Source organism: Lathyrus oleraceus, chromosome 1 (genome assembly GCF_024323335.1).
Source record: "Lathyrus oleraceus cultivar Zhongwan6 chromosome 1, CAAS_Psat_ZW6_1.0, whole genome shotgun sequence".
NCBI lineage: Eukaryota > Viridiplantae > Streptophyta > Magnoliopsida > Fabales > Fabaceae > Lathyrus > Lathyrus oleraceus.
This window is the reverse complement of record NC_066579.1, coordinates 29,612,192-29,630,487: the sequence shown is the minus strand read 5'-3', so window position 1 is coordinate 29,630,487 and position 18,296 is coordinate 29,612,192. Positions and strand designations below refer to the sequence as shown.

At 42.7% G+C, this 18,296-nt stretch overlaps 1 protein-coding gene across 1 annotated transcript in view; it reads right to left on the bottom strand.

Moving 5' to 3' along the window:
* Positions 1 to 9,338, bottom strand: part of LOC127076130 (uncharacterized) — a 49,227-nt gene extending 39,889 nt beyond the window's left edge. Inside the window, exon 1 of the mRNA XM_051017803.1 lies at positions 9,015 to 9,338. The gene's annotated coding sequence lies outside the window, so the exon portion shown is untranslated. The remainder of the gene's footprint in view (positions 1 to 9,014) is intronic.
* Between the last annotated feature and the right edge of the window lie 8,958 nt (positions 9,339 to 18,296).

The window sequence follows — 18,296 nt, the reverse complement described above, 5'->3', positions numbered from 1 at the left end:
ATTATGGTTCCTTCCATCTACGGTCAAATCCATATCAGTAAAGCCCAACCCATGGCTAGCATGCACGTTGGATACGACCGTCTCCAATTGGTTGATTGTGATTTCCTGAGGCACATAGGCTTTCTTCAGAATTTTCAATAAAGCCTCCCTATGACCCTCAGAACTCAACAGCAGTGAAAGAATCGAGATCTTAGAAGGTGTTTGCTGCAAGTGATCCACCAATTTATACTCCGACTTTTTGATGATTCTCAGAAACTCTTCAGCCTCATCATCAAATTTGTTATCCGACCCCGCAGGCGCCGGTGTCATCACAGGAGTATTACCGCTATCTGCCACAGCCTTCCCCTTTGCCCTGGCTAAAGCCTCGGCCTTTTCCTTTTTATCTTTTTCTTCCTCCCCCCTCCTCAAAGCATCGGGAGCAAATAACCTTCCACTGCGAGTGAAACCGCTGGGACCGGCATTATCCACCTTTAGCACGGTGGTTTCACTAGCAGATTGTTCTTCCAACCTCTCACCATTACAATATACCTCTCCCCCATAATGCCATGGCACGGCATCCTCTTTGTCGTATGGAATCGGCCCAGGTACCGTGATGGTAACTGGAGCCTCCTCCACCAGGTTAGACAAATCAACCGGGTCATAGAAAATGGTTATGGTGGAGACCTCCTCCTTCTTCCCTTCAGACTTCTCGATCACAATCTCCCCATCGTCCATCAGCCCCTGGACATGCTTCCTCAGAAGCTCACAACCATTTGCAGAAATAGTGCACTCAGCACACTCAAACCCGCAGCCCGGGTAAACCCCATTTCTTAACAACTGCCTCTTGACCTCAGCCAAAGGCGTCTTCAGCTGATCAACATCAAATAGCCCAACTCGACTTTCCTCAAAAATTGCATTCACCCCCCTCTGACCATGCGCAGGCATGGGATTTGCGTTGACATTGGGAGATGGCGCAAAATTAATGGCTTTGGAATCCACCAGGTCTTGAACTGTGTGCTTAAAAGCTTTACAGTTCTCAATGTTGTGCCCGGGCGCACCCGAGTGGAATTCACATTTAGCATTCTCATCATAACTGGCTGGCCTTTGATCAGGTCTCAAAGGTGCCAGAGTTCTGGTCTGCACAAGGCCCAAATCCTGCAGCTTCTTAAACAAGAAAGCATAACTCACTGGAGGCCTATCAAATTGACGATCCTGCGCTCTGCCTCGGATCTGATAACCAGCCCTTTGTTGTCTCTGCTGAAAGGGTTGTTGTCTTTGTTGCTGTTGCTGCTGTTGTTGTTGTTGCGGTTGTGCTGAATGAGACTCAGCAGGAATTGTTACTGCAGCATTGTGCTGGAAGTAACGGTCCCTACTGGGTCCGCGTTGAGCGTACACTGCACTGGTATCTCCCTCTTTCTTCCTCTGTCCACCATTGTTACCAAACGGCTTTTTCGACCCTGAAGAAGAAGAAGACGCACCCTGAATTTTGCCCAGCTTTAACCAACTCTCTATTCTTTCTCCAGCTACCACGATATCAGAGAAGTTGGTAACAGGACACCCCACCATTCGTTCTGCAAACGGCCCCTGCAGGGTCCCCATAAACAAATCCGACATCTCCCTGTCCACCAGAGGAGGTTGCACCCTCGCAGCCAGTTCTCTCCATCGCTGAGCATACTCCTTGAATCCTTCGTTATGCTTTTGAGACATACCCTGCAGCTGGGTACGACTCGGAGCCATATCAGCATTAAATTGGTATTGCTTAAAGAAAGCATCTCCCAAATCTTGCCAGCTTTTGATATCGGACGATCTCAACTTGGTGTACCATTCCAAGGAGCCTCCAGACAGGCTGTCCTGGAAAAAGTACATCCACAGTTTTTGATCCGCGGTGTATGCTGAGATTTTGCGGACAAATGCCTGGAGATGAGTTTCCGGGCAGGAACTACCGTTGTATTTATCGAACGCAGGCGCCTTGAACTTCTGAGGAATCACAATTCCCTCCACCAATCCCATGTTGGACATGTTTACCACCCCAGGCGTGGCATAGCTCTCAAGCACTTTTATCTTCTCAGCCAGCAGCTGAATTTCCTTGTTCTGAGGAGGAATGTCATAAGGCACAAAAGGCTCATTTCGCATAGAGAACTGGTCAGCCTCTCTATCTTCCTCCTGATCTTCGTCAAAACCATAAAACGGAGGCACAAAGTTGTCTTTCGTATTCTGCCCCGGTTGGCCACCAACACCACCAGCATTATTCACCAGACCAACTGTTGTCCTCTTCCCACCATCACGAGATCCTTGCCCCTGGTTGGAGACTCCATCCAGGTTGACCCCACTGCTCACAGCAGAAACCCGCTCGAGTTTCTCAACCTTATCTGCGAGAGCCTTCTGACCAATGGCAAAACCTTGCATTATATTGATCAGTTCGTTCATTTTCTCCTTCAGTTCCAGCATATCAGCACTGGGAAGCTCCATGAGTCTGGGAGTGTTTCTTCTTGTGTAATATCGGTGAGGGCGAGTTGAGTGTAGGGGTACTACTCTTCGAGCGCGAGCAATGGTTCCTGTTTACAAACAAGCACGTTAGTAATAGTCACCTGCAAAATAAAACACAAGTTATCATGATTAATGCATGTATGCAGTGTCTATCCATATGAAGGACACTTTGTCTCTCGACCCTGGCATCATCGAGACAAATAATAAGCCGACATTAACATTCTGATTAGCAGTGTTTGATTTCATCGTGCAGATCGGAGATATGTGATTTAGCATGATTCCCCCCAACCATGTGTGTGCTTGTGTAAGTGCATACGGTAAAGCAAATAAAGCTTGTCAACCAATCACTGAATAGAAACCATCATTACATAACCAAAAAGTGCACAAACAGTGCCATAGTCATACATCAACCAGACAAAGTCAAATACAATCCTCCAAAATTGGAAAGAAATACAGACAAGTGAATTCCGTCAACGAGCCTGACGGTAATCCAACACAAATGAAAGATCTAGCTAGATGAGGGTCCCACAGATGGCCCTATCTCATCTTCCATCCTCGCGAACTCTGCGGCGAACCTGAGCTCGGTATTCTCCTGCTGTAGTCTTCCAACTTCCTTCTGATGAATCTTCATCTGCCTGAAGTAGTGGTCTCTCTCAGCCATATAGTGATCTCTCTCTGCAATGATCTTTAGCTTCTCTGACTCCTTGACTTGCAGCTTTGCCTCCCACTCAGCAATGAGACCCCTGACTCTGTCATCTCTCTGATCCCGGACAATGATCTGCCTCCTCTTTTCATCTTCAATCACCTTCGATGCTCTGAACAGCTTCTCCTTTGTGATGTCATGTTCCCTGTTGGACGATGCTAAAGCTTGGCTGATCTTCCCATAGTAGGCTGTATCCATCTCGAAGCGTTTGGCCTCCAAAGCATGTCGCTTGTCTTGATCTTCCATCTTCACTTTGATTTCCTGATTAGCTGCCTGAAAATGAGCAACACTTCTCTCCAACTCCGCTTTCTCTGCAAGTAACTGATCTCTGGCCCTCTTCATCTCAAGGAACTCCTCCATGCTGACAGAAGAACTTGGACCCTCAATCCTAGGACACACTGAGTCACCTCCAGGGAACGGTAGAAATGTAGACTCAATCCTCTTCCGCAACCAATCCTCAAATAGTGGAAAATACCGGCAGTTGACTTTGCCATAAGGAACCTTACCCCTCCTCTGGATATCTCGCCATTCGTCCAATACCTGCCTCAGCTTGGTCTGGTTACCATCAATCGGGAAATAGAAGGACTCCTGAATCTCTCGCCCGAGAGGAGGACCCTCTATAGCAAACCCCATCTGTCTCCGGAGAAGCATCGGGTTGTAATTAATGCAACCCTGAACTCCCACCAAAGGCACATTAGGTAAACTCCCACAACTGCATATGAAGTCCTGACCAGCTAAACCATTATGAGTCCAAGCAATGTCATCAGCCCGCAGACCCATCAATCGGAAGGACCACTTGACACTAGGGTCAATCTGAACAAAAGCACCTCGGGAAGGCAAATACCCCATGAACCATCTAAAGAGCAACTGAGAGCAGCATCTGACCAGACCCCCACGCCTCTTCTCATTCCTGTTATGCACTGAATAGTAAACATCTCCAATCAGGATAGGAATAGGGTTTCTCTGCATAAACAATCTGATAGCATTATGGTCCACAAAATTCTTCTGGTTAGGAAACAGCACAATCCCATAAATGCTCACAGCAATCAGAGCACAGACCGTCTTCCAGTTACCCACAGCAGCATGTTCCTTGGCATTGGCCTCCAAGAAACTCAAATGAAACCCGGGTAGCTTTCCTTTTTCCTTCAAACCTTCCTTGACCATTTCCGGACTCAAATAAAGAGCACGTGAAATTCCAAGGACATCTGGCTCTGCTCTGGTGACATGAAAAGGAATCTGATCACGGATCTGAATACCCAGGATGCTGACATAATCCTCCATCAGAGGTCCCAACAGATAGTCTGGAAAAACGAAACACCTCAACCCAGGGTCATAGAACTGAAGAAGAGTGTGGATGGCGCTCCTGTCGCAGTCAGTGAGTCTGAAAACCATCTTCAGAATACCGCCGTATGACTCTCTAAACATTCCCACATGGTCAGGAGTAATCAATGTTATCATATCCTTGAGCACACCAATCTCTGGATCAAAGAAACTGTAAGCAATGTTGTTCTTCAAACCGGTCCTCATATTGGAGCAGAAATCTCTCAACCAGGATGTCGATCAAAAATGTCCCTGCATATGGGTAAACATGTGTTAGATGCAATTAATGCAAAATGTAATGATGCTGATGAATGAATGCAATGCGTTGCCATCCTCCAAGCCATCTGATCATTTGCACTGAATCTGGGCTCTGAACTGATCATAACCATCTGAGGAATGTACAATCCCAATTCTGACCCACGGGTTCCGAAATAAACGGAAGACAGATACATCATCATCACCATCATCACCAAACCATATCCGAGTAGACACATCACCCTTATCTGAATCGGCCCGGGGAACCCGAAATAAACGGATCCCCACTGATAAAATATCTCGGCCCGGGAAATCCGAAATAAACGGATCCCCACTGATAAGTCACAGACAGCACTCCGGCGTCACGGCAATAAATGACCATAAATCCGACTTATAATTATGTCTCTGAATCACAGATCAAAAGTCACCATCTGAAGGCTATCTGAACAAACATCTGACAGAACAACCCTCCCCTCACAGGTAAGTTCTAATCAAGTCATCCTAAGGCGGATAATGGTCTCGACAATCGGGCGGAGATACTCAATGGGTTTGCCCTTTCGGGTGTGCCATTGTAGCTCCCTTAAAATCGTCTAAACCAAAGATCCGGGAATGATCGGTCACCAGAGTCAACAACTCAAATGGAGTGACTCAAACAAAGCGGAATATCCACAGAGATGAGCACTATCAAGTGAGCCTCGTCCGGCTTGTGGCACATCACGCCGCCAGGCACATGTTGACTTAACATGAAAGAGGCAACGTGAGACCACACTAGTCCTAGGTGTATACTCGGGCCTGGGTTTTAGCCCCACTCAGAACACCCACCCCACACAACAGAACCACCTGCAGAGGACAGCAACAACATGATAGTATGATGCATGCAAACATTTAATGCAAATATATACACACTGGTTAGAATAATAAATGCAATAAATAACACAAACAAGCAACCTAAACTAATCCTAGAACGCTAGGAAGGACTCGCTTAGGGACGATGGACCAGCATAGGTCTACATCGCAAGTCCCCAGCAGAGTCGCCAGCTGTCGCATCCTGCGAAAAATCAACCGGCGAGGCTCGAAAATAAAACGCACACAGAGCCGCCACTGCGCGTTATTTATCCCAAGATAGGGAAAGGAAACGCTCAGAGAAACCTGGAAAGACATGGTCTCGCGACCAGAGAGAAAAGGTTCGGGAGTCGGTTACGCGAGGGGAAGGTATTAGCACCCCTCACGTCCGTCGTACTCGACGGGATCCACGTTCTAAGAAAAGAAAAGGTTGCTAAACATCACACACACACACAAGGGAACGCAGGTGGGGTTAAGAGAAGGGAGCTCGATAAGGTATCGCACCTTATGCCTACATATCTTGTCTGGAACAAGAATCAGAGCCTCTGTAGTTCGGCTTACGCACGCCAAACAACACAAAACATACAAACAAGCAAGGGTGGCAAACATGGAGCCCGACAGCCAATCACTGGGCTTACGTCGGCATCCGAACCAAAACACACTCAAAACGGCAAACGAGGAGCCCGACAGCCAATCACTGGGCTTACGTCGGCATCCGAGCCAAAACACACAGTCATATAACAATTAAACACACGCAAAAAAAGAAAAAGGTTGCCCGGAGTGGTCTCGCACGACCACCTGCCTACATACCTTGTCTGGAACAAGGATCAGGGCGATGTAGTTCCCCTGAAAGGGACTAAATTGCTAACCAGAAACCGGGGAAAAATACACAACTAGGGAGCTGAGACTCGAGCCTAACGTTGTCATGCATCGTTAACCCTAAGTTCGGTTTTCTATCCTACTTGCATAAGCAAACTAACCTAACCAGGAAAGAAGCTGGCACACAAGCATACAATCATATATCATCAAATGAGAACAGGTATCTCAAACAAGCATGTCAATCAGATATCCACATAACACGCACTATAGCCAAACAAGGGGCTCAATCAATCAGGTTTGACTGCCTAAGCAATCGTCTGTACAGGCTGTGTTTGCTCTTAACCTTGCCATTACGAGGCTAAGGTGAAGCAGATGAAAGGATGAAGTGAGGATCAGACCTCACAGCTCTTATCCCTAACCAGGGAGAGCTGACAAATGAGCATGGGTCCAGAATAGGGGAACCCTTCTATACTCGATGACTCAGACACAATGTGCACTGCACAGGATCTTGGGCTTTTGATCTCAATGCTACAACCATGTAATGGGAGCAAGGAGAAGACTCAACTGAATAGTGGGGGGTAGACTGCATACCCCTACCTTCCACCAATTGCCTTATTTAAAGGACTTTCACCTGCTTGGGCTTAAAAATAAACAACCACAATCATTGCCTCTTAAGGAGGACTTCAGACATTTATTTGCCCGGCTCGGTAACAGCCGGGTCTCCAGACTACATGAAGTAAGAAGGTTATACCTCTATGCAAGTTGCTTAAGCAAAGCAAAGCAAAGCAATAGTTCACAAGGAACTGAGCAACTAAAGTACCTGGAAACAATCAAACTCAGTCAGTACTCAAGCAGACAAACCATAAACAACAAACAGTTAACCAGTTTAAACAAACTATGCACAACACAAGGCAAGCTCAAGGCTTAAGCCCAAGCTTCAACACCTACAAAACAATGCTATGTTAATATACAAACATCAACAACATCAATTAAAATTGATTTGCATCATTCTCCATGTGCCTTATGCTTTTGATCCTGAAAAACCAAGCAAATATTAGCAACTAGACCACTAGGCCAAGCCTAGGGTCCAAAAGCAACAAAAAGTTAAAACAGCAAGGTATCCACCATCCAACATCAAATTAACATCAAACAAGATCAAACATCATTGGTCTCATGTTTATATCATCCATCAAGTTCAATTCATGCACAAAACAATCCATATTGGTTCTAATGAAGCACCAAATATACAAACAGAAGTATTGCATTCAAAGCCATGCCAAAACACATCAAAAAAATCTCAAATTAAATACACCTAAACAGGGGTCAATCAAGGTCTACCATGTCAAATTTGAGCTTAATTGGGCAAATGAAACCATGTCAATGAAAATCCACAAAAACAGACACAATTACATGTTTCAATTCACACTATCAATGCATACATCCAAGTCAAAAATTCATATCTCATTGAAAACAAAAAAGAAATGGATGAGACCAAAACAGGGAGGTCACACAATGTGTCTAGTTCATGCATATCAAATTTCATGGCCATACAATACAATATGAGGATTTCCCAATCAATCTACCAACATGTATCACATGAGCTTGCAATTTCAACAACCAGAAATGAAAAATCATGATCAATTAGAAAAGGCAGTGAAAAATTCTACAAAAATTCATACAACATCCTAACATATCAACAAGTCATCATGCAAAATTTCAGCCAATTCCAACATGCATAGATCATCCAATTAAATTCAACAAGTTGACATCAAGAGGTGTGACACAAATTGTCACACCTAAGTTCCAGAATTTGCTGCTCTCTAACCAGGTATCAAAAATTCATGAAATTTACATATAAATAATCCTCAATGAGTCAAGAACCACCACAAAAATTTTCAGCCATTTATTTTATGATATGAGTATTTCATGATCAAATTGCCAAAATGTATCAAAATGTGACATACATTAGAAAAGCCTATGCCAAATAAAATATTTGCCAAGCACAACTTTGACCAATAGGTCAAAAAAATTCTACACTCAACCACAAAGTCAACACAAAAATTTCCATATTTTTCTGATTTTTCTACAATTTTTTATGAATTATTTCATGTGTTAATGATTTTTTGGTGAATTTTTAAACATGTTATGAATTTTAAGAAATTTTTTAGAATTAATATAATTAATTAAATGTGTTAACAGCAGTATTGTAATTACACAGACCAATGCCAGGCGCGGGAAACACCAAAATCACAAAATCAAACGAAAACAAGGATCAAACATCTCTTTTTTCACAGAATTCCTCCTTCTTCAACGCGTTTTTTCCGGCAATCCGTAAACATGACGAACAACAAACTTCAATGAAAATCAACAAGCGAATAGGCGTTGGAAAGGTATCGTCACGTAGAGTCCAAATATGCAAGTAATTTCACCTAATTGTTCATACATTTCTCAAATCGAAGGAATTAAGTTTTCATCTCCTAACTAAAATTCATAATATCTCGATCCACAGTTCACCAAATCCAAAACGACAAAGTGCACGGTGTTCTACATGATAAGACCTACCTAAACCATATCAAGATTTGCACAATAGAGGAATTCGAATGCTGACCTTAATCTTGAAGACAGTATTGATCTTGATGTTTCGAAGCTTTTAGGTCCGAAACAGATGCAGAAAAAACTTCAAGAAAGTGAATGATAGGCTCAGGTTCGATCAATTCCACTTCTAGTGCACGAATTCTTAGTTCACCATCAATGGAGCTCGTGTGAACAGTTGTAATTCGAAGCTCTATTCACTCCACTCTTCCAAAACAGATGGAGATAATGAAGATTGAAGATCAATGCAAGAGGAACTTCGCAAATTGAGCAAGAAATGAGGAAGAATTTTGGATTTGAAGTTCTATGTGTTCTTGATGAAATTTTGAGAGAATGAGAGGTTTTTAGATCTGAATTTTGGTGAATGATTTTCTGTTATGATTAGGCAATGATTTAGAATATATATGGTAGCTTAATCCATCACTAATCATGTTAATTAGCATTTTGGCATAATTAGTGAAATTGCAATTTTGCAAATGGAGGGTAAAATGGTCAATGCACTATGACAGCTAGTGCCAGCTGTTTTGACAGCTCAAGCAATCCCCAAATGACATATGTGATGTGTAGAAACTTGTTTCATGTCCATTGGTGGAGTATTTCTCAATTTCACCTTGTATTTGCAAAATGTCCATTTTTAGCACTTTCATTTTCCAAGCCAAAATCCAATTTACATGCCTTAGCCATGAAATGAATATTCAAACAAACTTAAAATGCCATTTTTGAGGTGTTGGAAAAAGTCCCATTCAAAAATTCCAATTATTTTGACATTTGGACCATTTTGCCCCTGGTCCAATTCAGCTGTCCAGTTGAAAAGTGACTTTTTGCCTTGGCCATTTTTGAACAAATCCAATGATGCACCCTCAAAGTACATGTCAAATGGAGTTTGTGCATATAAAGAACTTGCAATTTGGACAAAGTATGTGGTAGTTATGACCTCCTGATTACGGGTCTTTTCTGAAATTCACTGAGCCATATTTTGCAAACCGTACATTGGATTTTCAAGTTCTTGGACTTTTTAGAAAGGTGAGAGCAAGATCTACATCTGTCATGTTGAACAATTTTTCATTTGAAGCTTCCTTGGACATCTGTTTTTGGGGTCAAAAACTTTCCATTTTTGGAAACTTCAGTTACAAGTCACTTGCTATTTTTGGCAGTTTTTGTCCTGACTTGATTTTCTTCATTCTTAAGCTTTGAGATGTCATATAACACTTGTTCCAACATGAATGAAGTGTGTCTAACTTGTTTCCACCTTCAAATCCACCAGATCATGTACAGTTGACCACAGTTGACTTTTCATCTGACAGATGAATTTGGCAATGCATAGATCAAATTAAGCCCCAATCTTCAACTGAAATGGCTCAAGGGTGACACCCTAGCCTCAATTAACACAATATAATCATAGAATGAACCCCATAACCATCATAAACCTCATCTCCTGATCATGCCCTGATTGGCCCAATGCAACTGATTAGGGTTGACCAATGGTCAAAACCCTAATCTCAAGGAATCTTCTTCAATCTTCTGATGACATCCAACCATGATGATGATGATGTATCACTTCAATCAAGATGAAGACCAATATCCTTTGAGAATCATAAAACCCTAATTCACAGCCCAATCCTCAGATGGCTAATGATCAGTCAATAAACCCTAGGCTTGCACTTTGACTCCCTCATCTTCTGATCAAGACTTGGGAGGATAGCTTGCACAATGTAACCACATGATATGCAATATGCAATGCCTAATGACCTAAAATGAAATGCAAATATGTTAATGCTAGTCCCAAGAGAGGAGGGCAAATTTTGAGGTGTTACAACCTTGTCTCATGTGCTGATCGATAATGGCTCTTCTTTGAATGTGCTACCGAAAGCCGTGCTCGATAAACTTGACTGCCAGAGCATTGAACTGAAGCCTAGTGACATTGTGGTGTGTGCTTACGATGGTGCGAAAAGTGTTGTCCATGGTGAAGTGGTTCTCCCTATCAAGATAGGACCTCAGGTTTTCAACACTACCTTTCATGTAATGAACATCCGTCCTGCCTATTCCTGCTTGCTGGGACGCCCTTGGATTCACGGGGCAAGTGCTGTAGCTTCGTCTCTCCATCAAAAGCTGAGATATCCAATGGAGGGTAAGATCGTCACTGTGTGTGGAGAAGAAGAGTATATCGTCAGTAGTGTGCATACCTTCAGATACGTCGAGATGGATGGCGAATTCTTTGAGACTCCCTCTCAGTCATTTGAAGTAGTTCCTCCGACCAGTCCTGTCCTTAAGCCGACTCCCCGTGTGCCCAAGGTTGTTCGTGCTCCTCCTGCTATGATTTCTCTGAAAGATGCTCAGGCCGTGGTTGAAGATGGTGGTCGTACTGGCTGGGGTCAACTGATCAACATACCCTACAAGTCTGATAAATTTGGCCTGGGATTCAATTCTGAAAAGATGGTCAAAGACCAGATCAATGCCGTAGAAGATGCTGACAGCGATTGCGACCTGGATAGCTGGATTTACCCAACAATTGGTGACAGACTCAATAATTGGAAGGCTGAAGACACTATCCCGATCTCCTTTAGTCAGGAGTAATTGTTATTGTCTATTTAGTGTTGCAAATTTTTTAGTTTTTCAATTGAACCTCTTAAAGCGTTGTGTCCAGGCCCGGGGCACAATAGCTAGTTTGTTAAGGGTTTGTCATTTCATAAGCATATTCATATTCAATAAATCAATGGACCTTTTTGCATTCAAATATTGCGCTCTTTATCTTTCCTGTCAGTTTTTCAAACAAGCTATGCTCTCTTACACACACTCACGTAACAAATTGCAGATCCGTATCCACTCTGGATCCTGTTGATAATAGGTTTACTACTGTTCATTATGACTTTGAAAATCCGATCTGCCAAGCCGAGGATGGAAGTGAGGAAGATTGTGAAGTCCCTGGTGAACTTGCCAGACTATTACTGCAAGAAGAAAGGACCATACAGCCGCATGAAGAGTCAATCGAAATTGTAAATCTGGGTACTGAAATAGACAAGAAAGAAGTCAGAATAGGAGCAGGCTTGGAAAACAGTATCAAAGAAAGATTGATTCAGATGTTACGTGACTACGTAGAGATTTTTGCTTGGTCTTATGAAGACATGCCCGGATTGGATACTGACATAGTAGTGCATCGTCTGCCAACGAAGGAAGACTGTCGTCCTGTCAAGCAAAAGGTTCGCCGCATGCGTCCTGAAATGTCTGAGAAAATCAAAGCCGAGGTTATGAAACAATTCAATGCCGGTTTTCTAGCCGTTACTTCTTATCCTCAATGGGTTGCTAATGTGGTACCAGTGCCGAAGAAGGATGGTAAGGTGCGAATGTGCATAGATTACAGAGATTTGAATAAAGCGAGTCCCAAAGATGACTTTCCACTCCCGCACATCGATGTTCTGGTAGATAACACCGCTCAACACAAAGTATTCTCCTTCATGGATGGATTCTCGGGTTATAATCAGATTAAGATGGCACCTGAGGACATGGAGAAAACTACGTTTGTGACGCAATGGGGCACTTTCTGTTACAAAGTAATGCCATTCGGTTTAAAAAACGCCGGAGCAACATACCAGCGTGCTATGGTAGTCTTGTTCCATGATATGATTCATCATGAAATAGAAGTATATGTGGATGACATGATAGCCAGATCTCATACTGAAGAAGAACATCTCGATCATTTATACAAACTGTTTGAGATGTTGAAGAAATACAAGCTGAGATTGAACCCGAACAAATGCACCTTTGGTGTGAGATCCGGTAAACTCTTGGGCTTTATTGTCAGTGGTAAAGGAATTGAAGTCGACCCGGCTAAGGTGAAAGCTATTCAAGAAATGCCAGTTCCCCGTACAGATAAAGAAGTCAGAGGTTTCTTGGGACGTTTGAATTACATCGCCCGATTTATCTCCCATTTAACTGCTACCTGCGAACCCATCTTCAAATTACTGAGGAAAAATCAAGAGATGATATGGAATGATGAATGCCAAGAAGCTTTTGACAAAATCAAGAAATATCTCCAGGAACCTCCAATTCTGGTACCACCCGTTGAAGGAAGACCTCTAATCATGTATTTGACCGTGTTAGAAAATTCAATGGGGTGTGTATTGGGGCAACATGACGAGTCTGGTCGAAAAGAGCACGCCATATACTACCTTAGCAAAAAGTTCACCGACTGTGAAACAAGATACTCACTGCTCGAGAGAACTTGCTGCGCTTTGGCCTGGGCTGCTCGCCGACTAAGACAGTATATGTTGAATCATACCACTTTGTTGATTTCTAAGATGGATCCCATCAAATACATATTCGAGAAACCTGCCCTCTCCGGAAGAATAGCGAGATGGCAGATGATCTTAACAGAGTATGATATCCAGTATACTACCCAGAAAGCAATCAAAGGAAGCGTGCTAGCTGATCATTTGGCTCATCAAGCGATGGACGATTACCAATCTATGGATTTTGAGTTTCCAGATGAGGATGTCATGTTTGTTACTGATGATGAAAAACCTAAACCGGATGAAGGACCCGAACTGGGATCCCGATGGACTATGGTTTTTGATGGATCTTCTAATGCATTGGGCAATGGCGTTGGTGTGGTAATCATCTCTCCCGGGGGTTACCATACACCTTTCACTGCTAGACTATGCTTTCATTGTACCAATAATATGGCTGAGTATGAAGCATGTATTTTGGGACTCAAGGCTGCTATAGACTGGCGAATCAAGTTTTTGAATGTGTACGGAGACTCAGCATTAGTAATCAGTCAAATCAAAGGAGAATGGGACACTAAACATCCGAATCTCATCCCTTATCGAGAGCGGGTGATGACGTTAATCCCGTATTTTGAAGAGATTACATTTGAACATATTCCACGGGAAGAGAATCAGTTGGCAGACGCATTAGCTACCATGTCATCTATGTTCAGAGTCAGATGGGATAGTGAAGCTCCCAGGATCACTATTGAACGATTAGATGAACCAGCATACTGTTATGAACTTAACACTGAGGGAGTAGAGGAGAGACCTTGGTTCCACGAAGTAAAAAGATATTTAGAAGCTCAGGAATACCCTGAAGGGGCATCCATCAATGACAGAAAATTCCTGAGGAAGTTCTCCGCTAAATTCTTTCTGAGTAATGGAGTATTATACAAACGTAATCACGATTCGACTTTGCTTCGCTGTGTGGATAAAAAGGAAGCAGAAAAGATTATGGAAGACATGCATGATGGTATCTTTGGGACCCATTCTAGTGGACATACAATGGCCAAGAAGATTCTGAGATCAGGGTATTATTGGTCTACCATGGAAACTGATTGCCACCATCACTCCAGAACATGTCACAAGTGCCAGATCTATGCGGATAAAGTACATGTGCCTCCTGCTCCATTAAACGTGTTGACAGCCCCGTGGCCCTTTGCAATGTGGGGGATTGATATGATTGGGGAGATTAAACCTACTGCTTCTAACGGACATCGCTTCATTCTTGTTGCGATTGATTACTTTACAAAGTGGGTAGAGGCAGCCTCATTTGCTTCTGTTACCAAGAATGTGGTGGCACGGTTCATCAAGAATAGTCTTATTTGCCGATATGGCGTCCCTGAAAGAATTATCACTGACAATGGTACGAATTTAAACAACAAGAGGATTACTGAACTTTGCACGCAGTTCAAAATAAAACACCATAACTCTTCTCCGTACCGGCCGAAGATGAATGGCGCCGTGGAAGCTGCTAATAAAAATATCAAGAAGATCATACAGAAGATGACAGTAACATATAAAGACTGGCATGAGATGTTACCATTTGCTCTTCATGGTTATCGCACCTCAGTACGAACTTCGACAGGGGCAACTCCTTTCTCTTTAGTCTACGGAATGGAAGCCGTCTTACCTGTGGAAGTTCAGATTCCCTCTCTAAGAATCATGAAAGAGGAAGGTTTAGACGAGGATGAATGGATTCAGACTCGACTCGATCAGATAAGTTTGATTGATGAAAAGAGACTCGCGGCTGTTTGTCATGGGCAGATATATCAGAAGCGCATGACCCAGGCATTCAACAAAAAAGTCAAGAGACGGGTGTATCAAATCGGCGAATTGGTGATGAAGCGTATCATTCTACCACAAGGTGATCCCAGGGGCAAATGGACTCCCACATACGAAGGGCCATTTGTGGTTAAGAAAGTATTCTCTGGTGGAGCCATGATACTTGCTGCAATGGATGGAGAAGACCTCCCACATCCCGTGAACGCAGACATAGTTAAAAAATACTACGCATAAAAGAGACCCGCTAGGTCGACATACCTAGGCAAAAGTAAGGGCATCCCGACGGACCAAAAGGGTTCGGGCAAAAATTAGGGATAAACATATAAAAAGGTGCACCCGGCAAGTCGAAAACCTGAAAAGGCGACTTGGGCAAAAAAGGGTATCCTGGTGGACTGAAAACCTGAAAAGGCGGTCCAGGCAAAAGTTAGGGATTAAAAGCGTATGACTATGTCCCGTTCTCAGACAGCTTTATCCAAGTTCAAGGGACTGAACAAGCCAATCACTTCTATCCGACAGCAGGAGATGAGAGGCTTGAAGACATAATGACAGTAGTGGAATTAGAATCGATAGGACTTTTTCTGCATATCTTTCTCTTTGTTTGCCTGACAATTTCCTCTTACTAGGATTTCTGTCTCCTTGTACACAAATTGCCTGTTTATAGGCCCTCTTTCAAATCAATATAATTTTATTTCCAAAAAGATGCTTTTATTTTGTGTGCGTAAATGTCCATTGATTTAATTTGAATTGATTTATGCATTTGAATATGATCAATGTTTACAAAGATTGCATGCCTAGAATAGTAATAGCAATTACTATGCGACTTCAGGATCGAGGAAAAGGTCTAACCATGCTTTCCAACGAATCCGTTGCTAATTCTATTCCCCAGCAAAGCCAGTTATTCCCCAAAAGCAATTGGCATTACCATACAGACTGGTCATCTCTTCTATCCCCAGCCAGGCTCTGTTGGATATTTCCACCATCAGACAGAAATCAAGTATCCTCAGCTAAGAAAGGGTCATCAATACAAATATCTCCGACCAGAAGACTGAGATTTATTTCCCCAGTAGAGTCCTCGGGAAGAACTTGTCAGATGCATAATTCATTCATTACATCATTTCACAGCATATGCATGCATACATTATTCGCATTTATTTTCAGAAGCGTAAAACATCTCATGCATTATGACATTACATGAAATTAACTTGATTTTTCAGGTTAAGCATCCTCCTGATACGGTCAAATAAAGATCCACTCAGGCGGGCATCTTTATCGATTACAGATACGTCTTTCAGATATACTCCATGTCAACATTCATCCTGACATTCTCCTAATGATGGCATCCCTAAGCCCATCCCAGACATTTATTGCGAATACAACATATACAAATACTATCAGATATGGCCTAGCGCACGGTTCATTCTGATTCAGCTCAACATATGATTCCTTCAATTATTTCAAGACGGTCTAGCGTACGACCCATTCGGATGTTCATCTCCTCAGATGCTACCTAGTGTACGGTACATTTCTGAAGTGTAGTCCGGCATACGACTACCCCTTTCATCCTCAGACGCGGCCTAACATACGACCCCTTTGGATCTTCAACTCGGATACGATCTAGCGTACGATCTATTCTAATTCCACCTTCCTCAAATACAGCCTAATGGATGGCTCATTCTGCAACTCAGATACGATCTGGCGTACGATCCATTCTGATCTTTCATCCCCAGTGAAGTCACCCGCCTAATGGACGATTCAGTCCGCTATTCAGATACGATCTAGCGTACAATCCATTCTGATCCCTTATCCCCAGCAGTGTATAACACACCATGACTCCCCATCGAAGTCGACAGCATAATGGAGGGCTCACTATACGGTCTAGCGTATGACCCAATATGACACCTCTGCCTTCGGATATCGTCTAATGTACGACGTGTAACACCCTAAATATTGTTAGAGTAATTTAAATATTATTTAATATGATTATTGGAAGGTAAAAGGAATTATTAAATAATATCGGGAATTATTATTATTATTATTATTATTATTATTATAGGTGTTATTTATTTTAATAATAATTAAATAATAAAATAAATGGAATATGAAGAGTGGAAGGGTAAAAGTGGAAATTTGATAAGAGGCCGAAGGGAGAACTCAGAGTGTTTTCACGTATTTTGCCTCAGAGTCAGAGAAAGGGGGAAACGCTGAAGAGGAAGAGAAGAAAGAGGAAAAAGGCCAAAGATTGCTCAGAACTTCCTTCAATCCAAAGAGGTAAGGGGTCTGAACCTTATTAAATAATAATATGCTGAAAATGGTGAAATATTAGATGAACGAAATTGGGATTTTAATCGAAGGAATTCGTAGAAATTATATGCAATGATGTTAGGATTTGTGAAATCGAATAGGAGACTAATTGTGTTAGATGATATGAGTGATTTTGTGCGAAATTTGGACTGTGGAAGGATGAATTTGGATAGATCTCGTAGCAGAGAAGCCATTGCAGATCTGGAGATCTGGTTTCTGGTCATACGCGTATGGCACTAGGCAATACGCGTATGAGATAGCCTGGTACGCGTATGGCACTAGGCAATACGCGTATGGATGAGGAAGATGATGTTTTGAACGTGTTTTGGTCTCTGTTGGTACGCGTATGGGAATGTGATACGCGTAGCATACGCGTATGGACATGGGCAATACGCGTATGGAATTGGTCAGGCGTGGGCAATACGCGTATGGGCATAGGCAATACGCGTATGGGCAGAATTGTGGTCTTTCCTGGACTGTTGTTGAGCAGTTTTTATTGTTTAGGCTGAGCGAGGTAACTTAGCTGATGCATGGTATACGAGGGATCATTTCCCGTTGCTTTGAGTGGTATAGATATTAGTAGAGTGTGATAATACTGTGTTTGATTATGTGGCATGATGTGATATGCTTTTGTGATAGAATGTGTTAATGATGATGATAACATGACTATATGATGCTGTTGTTGCTATGTTGATTATGATGCATGCTTGGTGTGCATGCATTCATGAAAGGCCGATGCCTAGTGATGAACGGACTGAGTTCCAATGATGTTGTTGACTCCGGGCTTGTTGAGAGGCTTGGTTCCTTGCGGGGAACTCGGATTCTATGGTGATGAATCTGGGAGTGGTGATCCTGTAGTTGGTCACAAAATGGGTATACCGAGTCGTGTTGAGTCATGCATGGGTGTGTGCATTGCATTTGATATGTTGTTTTGTTGATGTTCATGA